Here is a 23390-nt window from a genome sequence, read left to right as displayed (position 1 = left end):
GAAGCCGAGACAAAGGAAGGAAAAAGGAAGAAGGAAGATGAAGAGGTGGGGAACCGGGGTGGGGTGGGGGAGAAGGTGTCTGATCTCGAAATAAACAGTAGATCCTCTCTCTAGATTTAAAAAAAACGACACACGTAGGATTCACAGGAGGCTACGACAAGTAAGGAATTCCTGAAGTTGGAGGTCGACAGCTCCGAGGCAGGAGTTGCGTTTGGTTGGGGTCCTTTGAGAATTTTGGTTTTCCTCGTTAACTGAGAGTTGGGGTAGATGGACTCCTACTGTCCTTATGACTCTGATCAGCGGGAAATTGAAGGTGGGTTGCCCTCCGTGGCAATGACATATCTCGGTCTTGTCAAAAGTGATAGAGTCGTCAGCCCCTCACTACGTTCCTGGTCTAGCGACTCTAGTCTCGAATCTGGCAGAAGGAATACTGAGCTAGTGTTTTAAATCCTCTCTTGTCATTAGATCAGAACCTGGACCGGTTATTAAACAGTGGTGTGATAAAAGAAAAGTGGTTTTTGATATGTTATAGTAGTCCCTTTTTTCGGACCATTAACCTAGCCTATTGTTTTTTGTGTGTGCTTTAATTTTTGTATCTAGGAAACCGGCAGTGAAGTTCATATTAAACGTTATCTCTCTCTCTCTCTCTCTCTCTCTCTCTCTCTCTCTCTCTCTCTCTCTCTATATATATATAAATATATATATATAATATATATATATATATATATATATATATATATATGCGTGTGAGTATGTCTGTGAGTGACTGTATACACATATATATATACACTACATGTATTTGTATATATACACATATATATTTATATTTACATATACGTATAGGTATATATATATATATATATATATATATATATGTGTGTGTGTGTGTGGTGTGTGTATAGTATGTCTATACATGCCTCGTCACTTCGTATGTACTGCTTTGCTGAAAGATTGACCAGTGATTTTTTTTTATTATTTTCGCCGGTCACATTTGTATGATTCCCTGAAAGTACATCCCTTGAAATAGTTTTTTTTTTTTTGAGGTTCATCGTTGGTTGCCAACACGTATAATTTTACCCAGAGGTATTCGTATATTCATGATTCATGGGTTCAGCCTAGAAACATGTCCAAAGAAGAGATCTTCCTTATTTGAACTCGGTGGAGAAGATTTTTTTTTTTATATTCGTTCTCGTAAATATTCTTTCTTGCATCGTAATATCATGTGTTAACCAGTGGCACAATCTATTTCAGAATTTTCTGGCTTGCTGTAGGAAATAAGATTTTTTTTTTTTCGCGTGAATATAATTATTCATATTAAATGTGTTCGCGAAAGAGTAACGGCTGTAGAATTGAAGCCTTTTCTTTTCCGTGAATCAGATGAAAATTTTGGCCGTTAGACTCTAGGAGCTTCCTTTCCATTATATCTGTGCCTATGTCTATATATATATATATATATATATCTATGATATATAATATATATATATATATATATATATAGATATATATATATAATATATATTTAATATAAAAATATATCATCATACACATATTTCATTTATGGTGTCGCGGACATCGTGATTTCTTCAAATTTCTTTGACGTAGGAGCTCAAGGCTTTGTAGTGACAAGCTTATTAAAAAAGAAAAAAAAAAAAAAAAAAAAAAAAAAAAAAAGAGCAAAAGTTTGAAACGTTATGAGGGCTTCGTGGCTATTATTTCATTTTAATATATATATATCTATATATATATATATATATATATATATATATATTATATATATATATATATATATAGAGAGAGAGAGAGAGAGAGAGAGAGAGAGAGATTGAGAGAGAGAGAGAGAGAGAGAGAGAGAGAATCTATACAAAGATGGAAGCCTGGTATGGACTGACGAGTGTTCTCTTATCTAATTGATTTACTTTCAGACGATTTGCACTGATGCGCCTTCTCCCTCCCTCATTTACGCAGAGACTGCATTTTTATTTATTTATTTCTTTTTATCTACGTATCAACCACAGGGCTCCCTTAGAGGCATCACTTACCATCCCCTTTTCCAGCAACAACAGGATGATTGGAGCATCGACAAAAACCGTCGGAACTCTATTTTCTTTTGGCCCCCATTCTACCTTTATCCCCAATGCATTATTTCTTTTCTCTCTTTTTTTTGTTTTTTTAACCATGGGAGCTGCAACTATTCTTGTGTGACCGCCACGTCAGCAGCAGCAGCAGTAGGTAGCAGAAGCAGGAGCAGGAGCAGTTATCGCTGAGAACATTACCTCGGCAAAGCGGACGATGCCAAAAGGTCGTCCAAACATCCGACAATTTTCCCGCGCAACAAAGGGCCAGACAAAGGAAGTACAAAGTGCGCAGCGATTACCGGGAGACTCGTCCCTTCTCGTATTGTAGCCTCCACGTTTTCTCTCCCTTTTTCTCCTTCCCATCTTTCCCTCAGTGTCCACGGTACGAGATTCAGATGCACGCACTACCAACGACACCACCGTCGTCGCCTGCAGGAGAGGAACGTCTGGCTGGCCTCTCCTGCTGCAGAGCAGATGAGCAGATTCCTCGATTCCCGAATCACACTTTGGTGAGCTGCCATTTTCCACCGACCGGGGACCCGTCCAGGATTTTTCCAGTGGGGTTAACGGAACCCCAACAACTGATGGGGTTTTCGGGAGGCACCGTGGAAGGAACCCATCTTGCGGTAAGAGGGCGATGGTGTGCGGTACCACATGACCTCCCCGGAAGTGATGACATCAGAGAAGCGTCTCAGGAGGAGCCCAAAGTGAAGAAGAGAAGAGGAGGATGAGGGCGAACCAGAGGCAAAGAAGACATGACCACCAGCCTGGTTTTACGTGGCCCCTTCCATTCCACCAAGAACTGTTAGGTTTTCAAGCGGCCCCCCCTCCCCCTTCTCTCTCTCTCTGTCTCTCTGGAAACTTCCTTGCACACAAGTTATGTGACACATGAGATAAACTGCCACCAGAAGTTGTAAACAGCAACAGTGTGGAAGAGTTTAAAAGAAAGCTAGACAAAATCATTAGGACACTGTGAATGCACAGTAAAACCTGCTCCTTCAGATAAGTGAGCACACGATGTCTCCTCGGATGGACTAACAAATCTTTGAGACATCCTAATCCTTGTAACTCTCTCTCTCTCTCTCTCTCTCTCTCTCTCTCTCTCTCTCTCTCTCTCTCTCTCTCTCTCTCTCTAATACTACGTATGGTAGTCTTTTCAAGATATGCAATAAATTGAAAAACTGCTGCTGTTTCAAAAAGAACTCTCTCTCTCTCTCTCTCTCTCTCATCATGTAGGGTAAAATCTTAAGAGCTGAAAAACTGCTGTTGTTTCAGAATGAACTCGAAGACCCCTCTCTCTCTGGTAAAAAAAATAATTCAAGAGCGAGCTGCAAAAATGAAAAGCTGTTTTTTCAGAAAGAACTTGAAAAACTGCTGCTGTTTCAGAAAGAACTCGAAGATCTCTCTCTCTCTCTCTCATTATGTATGGTAAAACCTTTCAAGAGCTGAAAAAATGTAAAAAAATGCTTTTTCAGAATGAACTTGAAAAACTGCTGCTGTTTCAGAAAGAGCTCTCTCTCTCTCTCTCTCTCTCTCTCGTCATATAAGCTTGGTTTTGTCTCCTCTATTGTTTTGTGATCCGCTGAACCCGTGAGAGCATTAAACGGTTCTTTTTCGTATGTCACAAGCCATTTTATTCAACTTAATTGGTCCTCTGATTTTGCCTTTAATAAAATAGGGTTAACTGATGCTCCTTCTAGTCACTGCTTCGCTTAAATCACTTTCAGATGAATCACGTAGGATTATAAATCTTCCCTAGAAGACTTCTCCGATTCCCCTAATCGTTCGTAGACTCGTGACGTACAGGATTTAAAAAAAAAGAGAGAAAAAAAAGAAAAAGAAGAAGAAGAAGACATCCATCTCTCTTCACTCTCTCGGGGCGTGTGATTACGCTGTCGCTGAATTTTTGCGTGGCAGTTTTTCGTCGAGAACAATTATAATTGTCTTCGTATAATGGAAAATATGTTGGCCCCTTTTGCAGGTTCAGCGGAGAACTAACGGCGGATGCAAAAACGTCTCCATTATTCCTGGTAATAGACGTAGTAGCAGTAGCAGAGGCACCTCCGTGTTCGTATAATTTCTTCTCCCAGAAAGAAGCTATACTCTTTTGTGATTATATATTGTCATCTTCTCTCTCTCTCTCTCTCTCTCTCTCTCTCTCTCTCTCTCTCTCTCATTTCATTTCATTCCATTTTGCAGTTGTGGTTTCAATATCTTTTAGCTAATTGTGGTTCTCTCTCTCGCTCTGTCTCTTTCAAAGACACACACACACACAGTTGCGGTTTCAATATCTTTTAGCTAATTGTGATAAAAATTCAGATTCATTAGTTAATGATGCATTTTAGATCTCACGTAAAAACAACTTAAAGTTCTTGTGCATAAGATTATTTACCAATCATCCTTTGAAAAATTTGTGAGTAAAATAAGGGTCCAAAATATGTACTCGCATAATAGATACAGTTCGATGCAAATTCCTGAAGATAAAAAACGCGTATTTAAGTAATTGGGTTTTATGTCTATATCTGTTTGGAAGAAGAAATAAATTATAACAGATTATGATTTTGAGACAAGCGAATAGTAACCGATAGTAATGAAAGAGTAATTTATTTTTAGGTGTTTTCTTTGTAATACATTTATTACATGTGACGTTATTACAAATCAGGTTTGGTCATTTAAATAAAATAATTTCAGATCAGCCATTAGAATCCCATAATACCCGAGTAACGTATATATATATATATATATATTATATATATATATATATATATATATATATATATATATATATATATATATATATATGCTTAAAAAATCACAGTAGATGCACGTGACTTTCATAATAAGCGAATACCACGGGAAATGAAAGTCAGGAATCCAAGCGCTTTCGTCTTTATTCAGACATCGTCAAGGAGCTATTAACTGACGATGTCTGAATAAAAGACGAAAAGCGCTTGGATTCCTGACTTTCATTTCCCGTGGTATTCGCTTATATATATATATAATTATATAATATATATATATATATATATATATATATATATATATATATATATAATATTATATATATATTAGCATACACGAAGCTGTTGATAAAGACCCTCTCTCTCTCTCTCTCTCTCTCTCTCTCTCTCTCTCTCTCTCTCTCCTCTCTCTCTCTCTCTCTCTTCCCTTGCAGAGTCACCCCCGTACCAACTCTTTCCATCACCATCCAGGAAAGGCTGGAAAAGTGTAATTTAATTAATTACTGGAAACATTAAGATCAGTATCCATCATGGGTCTGGATTCTGACAGGGTGATGGAGAATGACAGTAGGCTTAAAAAATGACTCTATCAAGACCCCCTCCCCCCTCCCCCCCGCCCCCCTTATTCCTCTTCTACATCTACCTGATTCTCTATGCTCTCGACCCCCAACCCCCCTTATTCTTTATCTTTTTTTTCATTATAATCATCATCCGTGACTCGTAGGCATAATAAGGTTATAATGCTCCACGTATTACCGTGTTGCTGTGAAATCTTATAAAGATTGGGTTCTTTGATGCCTCAAATCATCTGTGAACTTTGATTAATAATGAAGATTCTATTTATGCCATTTATAACGTTTATACCTTTATTAATCATACGTATATGATGTGCTTTCTTCTATCTTTTATGTTTTATGATATTTGAGTCTGATTATATGATCTATAGGCGTTTTTATTTCTGGCCTTTAAGTGCTGATGGATTTGTACACAAACCAAGTTATTTTCATTAATACACAGATTTAAGAAGCTTCCTGTAAACTCCATTTAAATGGCATATTTATTAGGAATATAATGTATGGTTCCCTTTAAGTTCGTTCGAGGACTTCCGGTCCATTCACACTTACTTGCCCGTCCTAATTTTCCCAGGTATTTCTGTACATGATAGAAACAGTAGTGAAATTATCTCTCTCTCTCTCTCTCTCTCTCTCTCTCTCTCTCTCTCTCTCTGTTAGTTTTCAGACTGTTTTTCACAAGTATTACTGTAAATGAGAGAAATATGACAAATTCTCCCTCTCTCTCTCTCTCTCTCTCTCTCTCTCTCTCTCTCTAGTTTTCAGTCTGTTTTTCACAAGTATTACTGCAAATGAGAGATGTATGACAAATTCTCTCTCTCTCTCTCTCTCTCTCTCTCTCTCTCTCTCTCTCTCTCTCTCTCTCTATTTCAGTTTCCAGTCTGTTTTTCACAAGTATTACTGTAAATGAGAGAAATATTGTAGAAATTCTCTTCTCTCTCTCTCTCTCTCTCTCTCTCTCTCTCTCTCTCTCTCTCTCTCTCTCTCTCTCTCTCATTTCATTTCATTCCATTTTGCAGTTGTGGTTTCAATATCTTTTAGCTAATTGTGGTTTCTCTTCTCCTCTCGACTCTGTCTCTTTCAAAGACACACACACACACAGTTGCGGTTTCAATATCTTTTAGCTAATTGTGATAAAAATTCAGATTCATTAGTTAATGATGCATTTTAGATCTCACGTAAAAACAACTTAAAGTTCTTGTGCATAAGATTATTTACCAATCATCCTTTGAAAAATTTGTGAGTAAAATAAGGGTCCAAAATATGTACTCGCATAATAGATACAGTTCGATGCAAACTCCTGAAGATAAAAAACGCGTATTTAAGTAATTGGGTTTTATGTCTATATCTGTTTGGAAGAAGAAATAAATTATAACAGATTATGATTTTGAGACAAGCGAATAGTAACCGATAGTAATGAAAGAGTAATTTATTTTTAGGTGTTTTCTTTGTAATATATTTATTACATGTGACGTTATTACAAATCAGGTTTGGTCATTTAAATAAAATAATTTCAGATCAGCCATTAGAATCCCATAATACCCGGAGTAAACGTATATATATATATATATATATATATATATATATATATATATATATATATATATATATATATATATATATTAGCATACACGAAGCTGTTGATAAAGACCCTCTCTCTCTCTCTCTCTCTCTCTCTCTCTCTCTCTCTCTCTCTCCCTTGCAGCGAGTCACCCCCGTACCAACTCTTTCCATCACCATCCAGGAAAGGTGGAAAAGTGTAATTTAAGATTAATTACTGAAACATTAAGATCAGTATCCATCATGGGTCTGGATTCTGACAGGGGGTGATGGAGAATGACAGTAGGCTTAAAAAATGACTCTATCAAGACCCCCTCCCCTCCCCCCGCCCCCCTTCATCCTTTCTCCCTACTCCTGATTCTCTATGCTCTCGACCCCCAACCCCCCTTATTCTTTATCTTTTTTTTCATTATAATCATCATCGTGAACTCGTAGGCATAATAAGGTTATAATGCTCCACGTATTACCGTGTTGCTGTGAAATCTTATAAAGATTGGGTTCTTTGATGCCTCAAATCATCTGTGAACTTTGATTAATAATGAAGATTCTATTTATGCCATTTATAACGTTTATACCTTTATTAATCATACGTATAGGATGTGCTTTCTTCTATCTTTTATGTTTTGTGATATAGATTATATAATCTATAGGCGTTTTTATTTCTGGCCTTTAAGCGCTGATGGATTTGTACACAAACCAAGTTATTTTCATTAATACACAGATTTAAGAAGCTTCCTTTAAACTCCATTTAAATGGCATATTTATTAGGAATATAATGTATGGTTCCCTTAAAGTTCGTTCGAGGACTTCCGGTCCATTCACACTTACTTGCCCGTCCTCATTTTCCCAGGTATTTCTGTACATGATAGAAACAGTAGTGAAATTATTTCTCTCTCTCTCTCTCTCTCTCTCTGTTAGTTTTCAGACTGTTTTTCACAAGTATTACTGTAAATGAGAGAAATATTACAGAAATTCATTCTCTCTCTCTCTCTCTCCTCTCTCTCTCTCTCTCTCTCTCTCTCTCTTAGTTTTCAGTCTGCTTTTCACAAGTAATACTGTAAATGAGAGAAATATGACTAATTCTCTCTCTCTCTCTCTCTCTCTCTCAGCTCATCTGTAATTTGGAAATTAGCCATAACAGTCTGAGCCAAAAAAAATGGCTCTAATGATCCAGGGTGTGGTAAACAAAACTGTTCTTTTCCTGGACCATTTGTCCGCCATCTTTTTTTTTTCTTTTTCTTTGCGAAAATTGCTCAGTAATACATCTGGATTATTTCACCCCAGGAGTCCTTCAATAATGGAGGTAGTTCTTGTGTTGTGTGATAGATCTCTTATTTATTTTTTATTCCATTTTTCTCTATTCCATTTTCTTTTAAAATTTTGAATTTTGGATTCAAACGAAGCTTTTTCAGCTTCATTTTTTTCTGAATTGTCATTAGGGAATTATTATTATCATGACTTTAAAATATATGACCATCTGAATATTTTTGCTACGTGGTGAAGCTGTGATAATATGTCAAAGAGATTGGTAAACTGCTGGCAACCATTTTGAGAAAAATTCATGATGGCTTATTCTTTTTTATTTAGTTAAAAGATAAAAAATTTGAGGTGTCAAAAATGCCAACCTGAGGATTATTGGTTTTTTCTGAGAACATGCTCATACATTTCTCTCTCTCTCTCTCTCTCTCTCTCTCTCTCTCTCTCTCTCTTCTCTCTCTCTTATATACGTACACACACATATATGTTTGTATATATAATATATGTATATATATATATATATATATATATATATATATATATAGTATTTTATTTAATATTAAGGTTAACTTGAACATTATTAGCTTCTCTGAGTTAGTTTGTAACGTGATACATTTCTTTCAATGTTTAATTCTTCCATTGCATTTTCTTTCTGCTTCTGAGAGAGAGAAAGAGAAGAGGATGAGAGATAGAGAGAGAGAGAGAGGAGAGAGACGAGAGAGAGAGAGAGGGGGGGGGGAGGAGGAGAAGAGAGAGAGAGAGGGGGGGGGGAGGGGGGAACCACAAGTCTTTGCTAGTCATTCACTCTTGTGTAAATCATTTCACTTGATGTATGATGGAGTTGATTTCTCACATTGCATTTTCCCAATACATTTGTTATTTATGTATACATTCCATCCAAGCATCTAGGAACTCTCGTCAATACAAAGATACTTCTGTATCGTGTCGTGCTTATTTGGTCTAATGAGTGACTGATGATTTGTATTTCAGTCACATTCTTGTTTTTCTGTATTTTGCTGAAGCTGAAGGTAGTAAAAAGTTGTTGCTAACGTCGGTTTTTTTTTTTTTTTTTTTTTTTTTTTTGTAGCAGTTGGACCTCCTCCCCCGCCCACATCTCATATTAACAAACAAATTTCCTCCCAAATGTTTCAATCACGCTAGTCTCTGTGATTGGGATATTTGTGCTTGAAATGAGTCGCAACGGCGTCGATGACCTAAGTTGTTGTGACGCCATGGTACAGTTGTACAGTTTCACATCAATCAATCAAATTAGCCCCAGCAAGCACCGAAGATTATCCTTTCTGGAAGTGTTACCTCTGCCTCGTAAACAGAGCTCCGGCCTCTATTACAGAGGTTGCGGTTGTGTTTGTAGAAAAGACGGGGGAAAAAATATAGCAAAAGGAAAGAAACGGGGAGGGGTTGAGGGCGGGGGGGGGTGGGGGGGGGAGGGGGGGGGAATATCTTCCAGCGTGACTGGCTGCTGGGTGAAAAATCCTCCGCTGGACTTGGAAACAACACACAATTCCGACGCAATTTCGGAAAATGTGAAAGCGAGATTGCTCCTCGCCGTTTCCCCTTGAACTTCCTTCATTCGTGTGTCGTTTTCGTCTACTAATCCTGGTTCTCGTCGCTCTTCGTCGCCGAAAACCTGCGTCGGACGCCATTCGGGTTTATGTGTCTGGAAGCGACCGACTGTCATTTGGACAGACAGATTTGTGCTTCTGTTGTCCTCACGAAGAGCGCTATGCAACGGGCCCGTCCCGTGGATCGTTTCCAAAGTCGCCCGCTGTCTTGCGAACACAATGCACGTTATGTTAGGTCATAAGTGATTAGGTCATAAATGTTCCTTAAAGCAGTTTAGCAACCCGCTTCAGTCGATTAACTTCCAGGTATACATAATTCATTGCCGTGTTCAATAGGGAGACTAATTTTCGACCGATTGCGCCGTATCGTATCCAACCGTGGTCAAGTTCGGTAACCACTAGACTTTGAGGTACACACACAGACATATATATATATATACATATACATACATATAATATATATATATATATATATATATATATAGATATATATATATATATTTATAGATATATACAGTATATATATATATATATTCCTCTCGCTGCCCGCACACTTCTAGTGTACGATAGCCAATAATATTTGTTTAAAAATGCCTTTGTAACACACACACACACACACACACACACACACACACACACACACACACACGCACAAAGTCAGTCTCTACGAAAGGATTCATCAAGTATCCTGTCTGTTCAAGCGATGACGCTTTGCAATCTACAAACCCTTACGTAACCCTCTGTAATCGCATTGCTTTGACGGTGTTGTGACTAAATGTATTTGATAGCTTTGTATTAGTTTAAGAAATATCGTTTTTGGAAGCGCCAACCAACAAAGAATTTCTTTGTAAACAAAGAAATCTCAACAGAAGCACACTATTGCCAGCGAAGGAGTTGGCGCCAATCGTTTTTGCTGTTTTTTTATACACTGCTTCCTGTGTTCTCACGGGGGTGGAATTAGGATCCTTTGCTGCAGGCCCCCCCAACCCCCTTCCCCCCCTTCTCGTCCTCCTCCTCTTCCATTGCATCTCTCTCTCTCTCTCTCTCTCTCTCCGGCAAATGTTGCTTTTGAATTTTTTGCTCGTTTGTGGCCTCCTACTTCTCCTGTCTTCCATTGCCCAAATCGCCAAGGACCAGAATTTAAGAGAGAGAGAGAGAAAAAAAAAGAAGGGCAAACATCATATTGCGCAGGAATATACAACGACTATCGGGGCCTTTAATAGAGCTCGTTATACACACGTAATACGTAGATTAGTTTCTTTACCCTTTGGAGGGATTGATGCCAGAGGCCTCCAGCCTTTTCAGGAAGTCCCCAAGGGTGAGGTTCCCTGGCCAAAGGGAGTCCAGTCGTGTTCGATAACCTCAAAGTAGCATACGATTTTTTGCCTAAAACTATTCGGCGTTTAACGTATCCGAACAATATCACCGGCCTTTAACTTCATGGGAATCACGAAGCTGCCCCATTCGCAGACAAGGCGACGATCTTTGCCTCGGTAAAACACCGAAATTCGGAGATTACCCTGATGGGGTTTTCTGTAGGTCGGCTCCCACGTACTAGGAGGGACGTGACGGGATGAAAAGGAGCCACCAGTTTTATTGGAGCCTCCTCCACTGCAGCAGAAGAGGATCCGGCATACCAATTACACCAACAGCAGGATCAGAAACCCCCTTCTCGACCGCCAATGTCAAGGACAGGCGATCTTTTCAGGCTCTTCCTCTCGCATCTATATACTATACTACCCCGGTCTTTTGGGGAATAATAAACTCGGCGGATGCAGACTTACTCTGTGTTGGTAATTTCCCAGTGTAGAGACTATTCTGCGGCCACCACAAGATGGCGGGGGTAGAAGACAGCTTGTCAGAGATGAATATAAAATATTAAAAAAAAGGAAAAAAAAGTGTGAACTAGATTATCCTTAAAATTCAACGTCTTTGAAATTTTTAAGCAATATTTACCTCTTTATATTTACCTCTGTGAGAGAGAGAGAGAGAGAGAGAGAGAGAGAGAGAGAGAGAGAGAGAGAGAGAGAGAGAGAGAGAGAGAGAAACTCTTGTTGTTAACTAAACATTTTCCCTGTGGATCTCCTGAATGAATCTGTAGAAGTTTTATTTAGAAGTTAACTTCTAAAATGTAGGCGATGTCACCATTTCATACTCCGTGATACAAAGCGAAATAACATAAAGAACGCATAATTCTTCGCGACGTAATTAATTTACGATAATGAAATGTGTGTATATCCGAGAGTAAATGGTCATTACTCTTATTTTGTCTGTCCGCCCTCAGATCTTAAAAACTATCGGGCTAGACGGCTGCAAATTGCTATGTTGATCATCCACCCTCCCATCATCAAACATACCAAATTGCAGCCCTCTAACCTCGGTAGTTTGCATTTTATTTAATGTTAAAGTTAGCCATGATGTTTCGTTTGGCAACGCTATATATGACAGGCCACCACCGGGCCGTGGCTGAAAGTTTCATGGGCCCTGGCTCACATGGCCTTATACGCTGTACACAAAACTGCGCATTTTTTTACTTTTTAATGTTATTTGTGGCTTGCTTATAATGTTCTTTGATTACGACAAAACCTACGTTTTTCTCGTCGTTCCTGTAGCTTCAAGGAAACTACCTACAGTGGAATGGTACTGAATAAATTGTTGTCTAGTGATGCTGTAATATTAAAAAATATATATACATGTCACTCATTGATTACTACAACAAACGCTGTGTAACTGTGGCTGACTCTTGGATTTAGAGCAGCGAGTAGCGAATTTGTTTTTTTTAAAGAAGAATCTGAAACTTAACTCTCCTTGTCAAACTAATCCTTGGAACTTTGCATGTCCTTTCTGTTGTGACGTAACTTGACGCCCTTGCAACCGTGCATATGACCAAGATTCTTTCTGAACCACGCTCCTACGTGTTTTTTTTTTTTTTTTTTTTTTTAATGGTAAATCACCGAGTAGTACCAAATCCAATTTCATCTACGTTTGTAGTTTCTCCTTATTAGTACAGTACACAATATATATATATATATATATATATATATATATATATATGTGTGTGTGTATAATTTATATATATATATAATATATAGTGAATTTTTTGTATTTATCTGTTTATTTATTTATTTATTTATTTATTTATTTATTTATTTATTTATTTATTTATTTATTTCTTTATTCATTTATTTATCTTTTTATTTATTTATTTATTTATTTATTTCTATCTATCTATATTTATTATTTATTTATTTATTTATTCATCCATTTATTTATTCATCCATTTATTTATCTATTTATTTTCACTGTGCTGTTCTCCAGCTTCCTTCTGCTCCGTCCCTTCAAACATTTCAGTCTTGACGATTTACGATCCACTAGTTGTATGAGCTTGTACTAGCATGAAAAGGACTTCTTATTATTATTATTATTATCTGGTGGCGTTTGTGTTGAACCGCAATACTTGTGTTGTGGTTCTGGCGACTATTAATGCAACGGGACTCTCATTCAACTCATGCACGAATGCATGCACTGAAAAGCATGCATTCTCTCGACGTGTTGTGTTGTTGAACATAGGAACAATCAAAATCACAGCGTTGCAATTTCGCTGCCTCGGCTTAGGAATGAGGTAGTTTGATTTTCAGTCAGTATTTGCAATGATCTCAGGGAGATTGATTAGTTGAGTAATTGCCTTTTTTTTACAGCGTGATATTTATTCATTTATTTTTATATTCATTTATTTGTTTATTTATTTATTTATTTATTTATTTATTTATTATTTATTTATTTATTTATTCATGTATTTATTATTTATTTAATTTATTATATATATTTATTTATTTATTTATTTATTTATTTTCATATTCATTTATTTATTTATTTATTTATTTATTATTCTTAAGAGAAGGTCACAGAACCTATAGACGATTCTGTTGAGGGATTAAGAAGAGCTTTTACATTTAAGAGTTTTGGTTAGTTTATTAACTGCAGTTTTTAGAATTTTTTATTGATTTTTCTGTTTACTTATTTGTTTGTTTATTTATTTATATGTTTAAATTTTGATATTAAGGGAAGGTTACAAAACTACCGAACATTCACATTTAAGCTAAAATGTTGCATATTTTGATATGGAAGGAATTATCTGTGACGCAAGTAAAGGTAATAAAGACAATGAATTAACATAGTTGTAAGGAAACCACAAAGAATAGGAGGATATTTAGCGTATTTCTGCTCTCATTTGAGGCGATATTTGCTCTTATGTGGATTCAGCTAGATATTTGCCCTTGAAAAAGTGTCCTCTCTCTCTCTCTCTCTCTCTCTCTCTCTCTCTCTCTCTCTCTCTCTCTCTCTCTCTCTCTCTCTCTCTCTCTCTCTCTCCCCTGGATGACGTCGCCTGTTGTACATTTGTACCTTATTATCTCCTGTCTCCCACATCAGACACCTGTTTGATTCATAAATTTAACCCCAATTCCGTTTTTTTCCTTCTTTTTTGTTATCCACTCCATCCGTCTCTTTTTATACATATTATTCGTCACGTCTATATACTCTCAAAGATGCGAGTATAAATACTACGGCCAGTTGTAATTTTTTTAATGGTACAAATATAAATACGTCATGATATCTTGTTTATATGGACTGTGTCTATATGTATGTATATATATATATATATATATATATATATATATATATATATATATATGTGTGTGTGTGTGTGTGTGTGTGTGTGTGTGTGTGTATGTGTGGGTTTTAAGTTTACATACTCCCAAGGATAACTTGTATAAACACACCTGTAATTTTTTTAAGGATGCAAATATAAATACGCCATATGATCTTTTTTTCATTAATTATATATATGTGTGTGTGCGTGTGTGTGTCAAGTTTATGTACTCCCAAGAATACGAGTATAAACACGCCAACTTGTAATTTTTTAAAATTACAAATATAAGTACGTCTACAGTTCAATAGCTTAGAACGTAGTAGATATGAGCGCGAATGTCATTTATCAAGATGATAATATTGTCTTCGTCTTTTTTTTTCTTTTTTTTATATATACCTTGATCACGCTTTCCCTTTCTGCCGACCAGTACCTTTTATCGGCAAGAATTTTGCGTGGATGCTCCGGTGCATTTATCTCGAGTTGGTCGAGAGAGTTCTAAAAGCAATAGAGGTGTTGTAGAAATTGTTATTATATTATTACTTCTACTACAACTACTGCTGCAAATAATAATGATAATAATAATACTAATAATAATAATAATATTATTATTATTATTATTATATTTTCTATCACAGTCATCCTATTCGACTGGGTGGTTTTTATTTATAGCATGGGGTTTCGGGTTGCATCCTGCCTCCTTAGGAGTCCATCACTTTTCTCATTGTGTGACGTTCTAGGAGCACACTCTTCTGCACGAGTCCTGGAGCTATACTTCGGCGTCTAGTTTTTGCAGATTCCTTTTCAGTGATTATTATTATTGATTATTTATTATTATTATTATTATTATTATTATTATTATTATTTTGATTATTATTATTATTAAGTTACTTTAAATTTTATCGACTGTTTCACACCTATATATGTATATACATATATAAAATTATTGGGTAATTGATTGTTCTAGTTGGCTCTTGTTAAGAAAGAAATGCGTAATTGGAGGTGTCTAATCTCTATTAAGACCTGAAATAACGAAAATGCAAGAGGAACCAAAAAATACAGTAAAACGACAATAATTCGACTCTGCAAACCCTCCGATCTGTTCATTCAAACGAGAAGACAGAGGATGACAGAGCAGAGAAGAATTATCTTTTTTTTTTTTTTTTTTTTTTCTTTATCCAAGATGTATGAGTCACCTACGCGAGCAATTTTCGCGCTTTGCGTTTTTTGCGTCATTTTGTTGAAGGACTCTGAACTTCTGAGAGAGCAGTCAGTTGTTGAAGAAGAATTAATATTATAGTTTTCATCAGAGCTGCTCGTTAATAGCATCTTGAGTCTGACTGATAGCAGCTTTGATAAATGTATCAGCCTAAGGTTAAGAATATGCTGTGGTGATAAGAATATGGCGAGGGTCTGGGCCGTACTCTTGGAAAATACGTTTATGTTCGTATGACTTGTAAATATTTTTGTTTTTGTATTACTGAAAAATACTTCTATTTTTTTTTTTTTTTTTTGTTTTTTTCTTAAAAACTTTTTTTTTTTTTTTTTATTACTGGAAAAATGCTTTAATATATTCCTATGATCACTGTAAAAAAGTCCTTAATTTTAGTATGATTATTGAAAAATACTTTAATTTTCCTATAATGATTGGTAAATACTTTAATTTTTGTATTACTGAAAATACTTCTATTTTTCATTGTTGAAAAAACTTTTATTAGTATTGTTATTGGAAAAATACTTTAATATTCCTATGATCACCATAAAAAAAACCTTAATATTCGTATGATTAAAAAAAAAACTTTGATCTTCGTGTGATAATTCGTAAATACTTTGATTTTCGTATGATCATTGAAGAATACTTTTATTTTCGTACGGTAAATGGTTGTTACTTTTATTTTTATGTTATTGACAAAAAATTTTTTTTTCATATGATCATTGTAAAGTACTTTGCTTTTCGTATGCCAGTTAATATTTACAAAATTAATTTGCGCATGATTATTGAAAATTACTTGTATTTTCTTGTGATACTTTATATTCTCTCATTGTATTGCTCTTCAAAAATTCCATTCTACCTCAGCAGCTCGACTGAACGACTTCCCTGGCCAGAACATTTCTGGGTACTTGGGGTATACTTACCCCTTCTGTTCGTCAACGGGGAGCGAAATTTAGAAGAGAGAGAGAGAGAGAGAGAGAGAGAGAGAGAGAGAGTAAAAACAATCTCCAAAGTAGCCATTACCAGCGAATGGCGTAACGCCACGTCTCATCTCTTTACGCTATTTTTTTTTTTTTTTTTTTTTTTTTTACCAAGATCCTGGAAGGTCGCTATTCTCAGCTACCTATCCCCTCTCCCGGCGCCCCCCCCCCCCCCCCCCCACCATACCTCTTTCTTATCCCTCTCCCCCTCCTCCTCCTCCTCCTGTTCAGCTTCTTCTGTTTTCCCTTAAAAGAGAGAGAACCACCCGGTGCGTTAAAAGAGATCCCCATCTCTTACGCCATGTTTTCGTAAACTCTAATTACGGTAATTTTCAGGTGATGGATTTAAGGCTCCTTCTTAATAATAATAATAATAATAATAATAAGTCAGACTAAACGCGTGATAGTCGTTTTCGGCGACTATCCGGGTTGCAAACAAATTTTCATTTTTCACTTTGCGCACAAAAAAAAAAAAAAAAACTCTATGCTCGTTAGAGCTATTACTTGCAAGCTACTATCATTATATCTACTACTTCAGAGCTACTATCATTCTAACTACTGCTTGATGATGAACCACGCCCTTTCTGCTTCCCTCGAGAGCCCTCTGAATAGTGTAGGCCAAAAAAAGAAAAAAAATGAAAATCTCAGAAGACCTGGAAATAAGTTCAGACGAATTCATCCTGAACGTGCAAGATCAATTTAAAGTGAGGAACAGAGAGGTGTTCTCTCTCTCACCGCTACACGCCCTTTACGATATCTTTCTCTTCTTTATTATTGCCTATTTTCTCAACTCTAATTTTCCGTAATCACGGCAAAGCCAACAGCAGCAGCACATGACGCTCGAATCTCAACCCTACCTACTAAGCGCATGCGCCGCGCATCTATACTATAAGGCCCGGTAGCGCGCGGTCTCTCCCAGAAGCCTTCGCTCAAGAGGAACCTCTTCCCATAAGCCACGCAGCGACAGGAACTCTTCTGGTCGGGGACCAAAAACTCTGGAGGTTTTCCTCCGGTCTGTGGGAACGCAGGACGTGGGAGGAAAGCTTGGGTAGGGGGAGGATGAGGGGGAAGGGGGGGATGGGTAGTTGGAGCAATTTTCAGACGGCAATTTTGTGCTATTTCACTCTCTTTTTGAGATAAACCACCGGCTGACCCCTGGCCCCTTCGCCGTCGCGGGAAAACGTTGACAGTATATAAGAAGAATACATTTTATAAAAAAAGAACGGATCCGAGCTCCGAGTTGCTGCTGTTTCTTCTTCTTCTTCTTTTTCTGGAGGAGCCGACGGGGTCGTTGAAACTTGGTTTAGATGGACTCCCGTGGACAGGAAAACTCTCTTAGAGCGTCCAGAAAGAGCATTTTAGAATTACGGTAAATCCATGGTTAGGCAAACTTTTATATTCTCTCTCTCTCTCTCTCTCTCTCTCTCTCTCTCTCTCTTGACAACACTTCACAACGAAACATTTCGATACCGCGTATTCCTTAAGAGCTCGGGGAATACGGTCTCTAATTATGTGTAGTTTTGTATTTTGCATATTTGCAGTTATTGCCACCTACTGTCGTCTCGTTTTTTATTAGAAATATTCTTAAATGTCCCTCTGAAAATGAACTTTGCCAAACAAGAATTCTTTTTGTAAATAAATCATTCTGAAATGTTTCTCTAAAAATGAATTTTGCCAAACACGAATTCCTTTTGTAAATAAATAATTCTGAAATGTTTCTCTAAAAATGAACTTTGCCAAACGAGAATTCCTTTTGTAAATAAATCTTCCTAATTAATTTCCAAAGACTAAATTTGCCAAAGAGAAATTCCTCTCTTGAAACTACAGATTCGGACGAAAGTCTGATACGTAGAAGGTGAAATATCTCTTCAGCATGAACAGTAGGAGGCGCAATTTCCTTTATTGCTTATTGGTTTTGAGGCAATTATTGCATATGGGTTTCCAGTATCCGCTCGGCGGACATGATATCGAGGGTTTATCTCTCTCTCTCTCTCTCTCTCTCTCTCTCTCCTCTCTCTCTCTCTCTGATTTGAGAGAAGTTGATTATGCCAGCCATTATATTGTTTTGGGATTACATTCTCTAGAACGTCATTTAAATTTTTCTGTACTTTCGATTTTTATTAAAGTTCCCTGGAAAAACTGTATTAAATTTGCATAAACTAAACTCGTATGAGTACGAAGTTCGCATTTAGAAAGATTGTCTTTACTAATTTTCAACATATTTGCGAAATTCCCACAAACAATTGAAATGGAAACGCTCTATCAAAACCAACTAGCCAGCCATCTTTATTTGTTGTTTTGTTGTGAATTATTATTTTTATGTCCATACGATATAAAGAATGCAATTCAGCACAGCAAACTTCATGAACTAATATTATTCCAAAACTAATTTTTTTATCTATACAAATACTGTAATGGCAATTTTGAGGTGAATTAGAAAGGCAGTTTCATGAATTCATCTTTTACGATCGTTGCAAAAGTTGTTTCGAGAAATCTGCTCATGTGACATTGTAAATAAACATCCGAGTTGAATTTCGACTGAGCACAGAAATTGCCATCAGTCATTGTTGAGAAATGCAGGGCGGATGAACCAGGATACTAGAAACTGCCATCAGTCTTTGTTGAGAAATGCAGGGGGGATAAACCAAGGATACTAATCGCTGACCAGAGAGACTGAGGACAACTTCTCACAAAAGAGGATGGACAGGGAAAGTTGGACGGAGGGAGGTCACAAAAATATGGGTTGCACAAAGTAAGGAGAGGAAGGAGGGGATGAGGGGAGGGGCCAATAGCAGAAAGAAAAAGAGAGAGATCCGAGGCAAATAGGGAAAAAGAGGCTAAATCATGGTTTCCCTGACATCCTGCGGATTATTCGTTGTAGCTCGACGGTGGTTCAGCCAGATGAAATTACAGATGTTACGATCATTATTTTTTTTTCTCTCTCTCTCGCTCAGAAGAGTTTTTCTTTTGAATCTCACTGCTGACGTTGTAGGAAACATTGGGATTACGGTTGCAAACCATCGTGACGTATGAAAACTAGGTTTTTTGTTTTTTTTTTAGTTTTGCAGTGATCATGATGATCGCTGCAAGAAAAATTATGAGCAGATGTAACCCACTAGACACAACTTTATAGTGCAAGATAAGGATTCTGGGTGGAATGCGGAACGATTTAAATTATCGTTTAATACAAAGCACTTGATCTGATAGTGAAGAGAAGTTGCAGTGACTGAAAGCTTTAATACAGCAATTATGGTAAATTGTAGAAAGGAAAAAACCATGGAGTTAAACGAAAGATAGGAATGTGGGTTACTGAATGTTAGAATAGATAGTGGAAAAATAGGAGAAGCTGGATTCTGTAGGTATTCAGAAGTAAATGTTACCGGTGATTGTAGGATGAGAAAAGGTGAGTGTATATATATATATATATATATATATATAGATATATATATATATATATATATATATATAGATATGAGTGATTGTGTGTGTTGTTGTTGTGTGTATATCATTGTGCTAAAGTTAAATCAACGGTCTTTAAAATATTGTTTATGATTATTCTAAAAAACTAGGATGTTTGTGTAGTCGTCTTTTCCCTAATGAACATATTATTTTGTATCCTGTTCTGATTTTTAATTCATAGGCCTATTAAAATGATAGCCAATCCTACTGCAAAATCAGACCATTCTGATATCATCGGCACAGACTGACTGGACTTCCCATTACGTCGGCCTCTCTGAAATCTGTTGATTAAGAGAACGCTATCTTGACGTGGAAGCCTTATTTCATATCTTACCCTTCCCCCGAGAGCTCTTTTCATATTAGGCTTCTTTCGTGGGAAGAAGAAGAAGAAGTAGCTCCGTGTAATAATAATCTAACGACTATAACATACTTCCCCCACCGCTTCTTCTTATCACAATAAATTAGACGGTTAGTACTTCGTACTTTCCCTTTGTTTGGTGTCAGGCTTCTTGTATCATTAATCGTGAATTATTGCAGAGACTAATAATGGTGTAATCACCGCGAGTGTTCCTAAAACTCAGCGGCACGTAATTCGGAAGGTGAGACCACCACCACCACCGGACTTCAAGTCTTCGACTAGGTTTTAGTATTGTTTCTCGCGCGTTCCAGTGGCTTCTTAGATAGATGGCTGTCACGTTTGCTCTAAATTCGGATTTGACTTTTGCTTCGCTAGCAGTACGCTGTGCTTTAATTAGATCTAGATCTAGGTTATTCTCACACTCAGTACCCCGTGTTTAAACTAGATCTGGAGTTTATGCTTCGTAAAACCTTTTGTTGAAATTTAAAAGGATAATTTGATTCCTGAGTCATCGGAAAGTATATGCTTTGGCTGTCCTATTGGCAATCCGAGTTGAATTTTTTGATTGGATATTTTGGACGGGTCAGAAAGTATTGTGGGGTATCCTTCTTTGAGCCGTTCGGCTGCCTCTGTCCACGCTGTCTCTAACTGCTCTTTTAATGAATCATTAATCGTCGTTTTGCACGCACTAGTGACAGTTTTCTTTTCCTCTGTCACGAAACTTTGGAATATTCTTCCTGCTTCTGCTTTTTCTTTCTTTTTTCAATGTTATTTTCTTTGAAGTGATAGGCCGATCACTTCCCTCTAGGGTTCATGTTTTCCTCAAAAACATATATATATATTATTATATAATACTATATATATATATATATATAGATATATATATATATATATATGATAATATATATATGTGTGTGTGTGTGTGTGTGTATTTATTTTTTCTGATAGAGTGACACCATTTTCTTTGAGTCTACCTTCGGATTTTGCACTGTAAAGACCCATTTCAATTATCCTATCTAACAGCTCTTTCCATCCTAGTTGATTTTGCTACACCTGCTGCTTTCCTTCTTACCAGCTGCATTTATAATTTTATTATTAATTTTCTATCTTGAAAAGACATTATTCCAAGATTCATAAATAATTTTCCTTTTCGTTTTCTCCTTCCTCTGGAATTCATCTAAATCTATTTTAATATGAATAAAATGTACTGAATATCTGACCTAAGATGAATATCTTTCCTGTCCTGGTGAGAATCGTTTATTTTCTATTTTTTTTTTTTTTTACAAATTTCCAAGTATGTGAAATGGGAGATTAGTTATTGAAAAAAAATTCCCATCTGATAATCGTCCACACTGCAAAATTTTTCGCACGAAAAATATATGATTTGACACATTTAAAAATTCCAGCATCAGTCAAGGACAAAGAAACCTCATTTCCTTTTTTTCTGAGAAAAGTTTTTTGTTGATTACGTAAAATCAAAGTCATCGTCAATATTATTTTCATTTATATATTTATTTATTTAGTTAGCTATTTGTGTATGAATTTATATTTTCATTTATTTGTTTATTTATTTATTTATTGCCATGGAAGTGTTCGGGAAAATACTGTGATACTTTTAGATCATTCTGAAGCCAGCCAGCAAATGGTGTTACTCTACCACAAAAAAATGATATATATATTATATATATATTATATATATATATAGATATATATATATATATATATATATATATCTATATATATATATATGGGGAGGTGGGGGGGGGTGAGAGCTGGAACAACCATAACGAATCTTCCAGCAGTTGTTTCTTCCAGACAAGAGTCCAGCAGTATTTGTGTGAATCATCGCACTGTGGTTTTCAATACAGGTCGCCGAAATTGCTCCTGTTTGTTCTTGCTCTTGTTGATGTGTGTCCCTGTTTCCTTGTCTTCTCTTCTCGTCGTCTTCATCGTTGTCATTGTTCTTGTTGTTGGTGTTTGCTAACGACATCTGGGATTCGTACTGACAGTTTTATCCTTTATTTCTTGTATTGGTAACTATTAACTTTCGTCATTGTCTTACCGTGAAAACCAGCTTCATTGTTTAGCTTTTTAATTTAATCTGAATGTGACGTCACCGAAAAATTTGACTTATTACCATCATGGTCGGTTGAGAAACAACGTTTCGATAACTTACCATATTCTAAAACTAATTTATTAATAACCAATATGTTTTAAAAGTATTTATTATAAAATAACATATTTTGAATTTTATAATTTACAACTGGCATATTTTAACATTTTATTTTCATCTAATAATCTCGTTGCATTTCGTCAGTTATATTTCTGATACACAAAAGGTGACGGAGATATTACTAAAGATGCAACCACTCTGCTGTGGAAGCATGTCGTAAACACACGTCGACAACTTATCTTACACACATCAAAAACAGGCTGAACACAAGTCAGCGACTTAATGGTCACCTAACCAAACGAATTACCCATCATTGGCCGAAGAAGATTCATTCTCCAATGCCAGCCACTGGCTCGTTTTTATCCTGTTCGTGACATGTATGCGATAAGTTGCTGGTGTGTGTTTATGACATGTTTTACTGTAGTGTGGATGGACCAGTACGATAAGATGGACAAATGACGATCGGCCTGTTACGATAAAGAAATAAGAACGGGCGTTTTTTTTTTAAGTTTTCGCGCGCTTGTGTCACTCCTCCCGCGCAGACGCAGTAGTCACCAAGATGTCTGGAGGAGAAAAAGACATCCGTCCGTCCCTGTTTCACCTGCTCCTCATTTTCGCCCCGAGGGTTTCGTCTTCTTCTTGTGAGAGGCGGTCGGTCGGTGGCAGCGAGTCAGTCACGCCCTCGGATGTGATTTGTAACTTATTGGGCAGAACGGAAGCTGCTGACTACCCGGATGGTGGGTCGCGGAGGCCATAGCTACTAAAACGCTA

This window comes from Macrobrachium nipponense, chromosome 20 (genome assembly GCF_015104395.2).
Source record: "Macrobrachium nipponense isolate FS-2020 chromosome 20, ASM1510439v2, whole genome shotgun sequence".
In the NCBI taxonomy this organism is placed as follows: domain Eukaryota; kingdom Metazoa; phylum Arthropoda; class Malacostraca; order Decapoda; family Palaemonidae; genus Macrobrachium; species Macrobrachium nipponense.
This window is presented reverse-complemented; position numbering follows the sequence as displayed.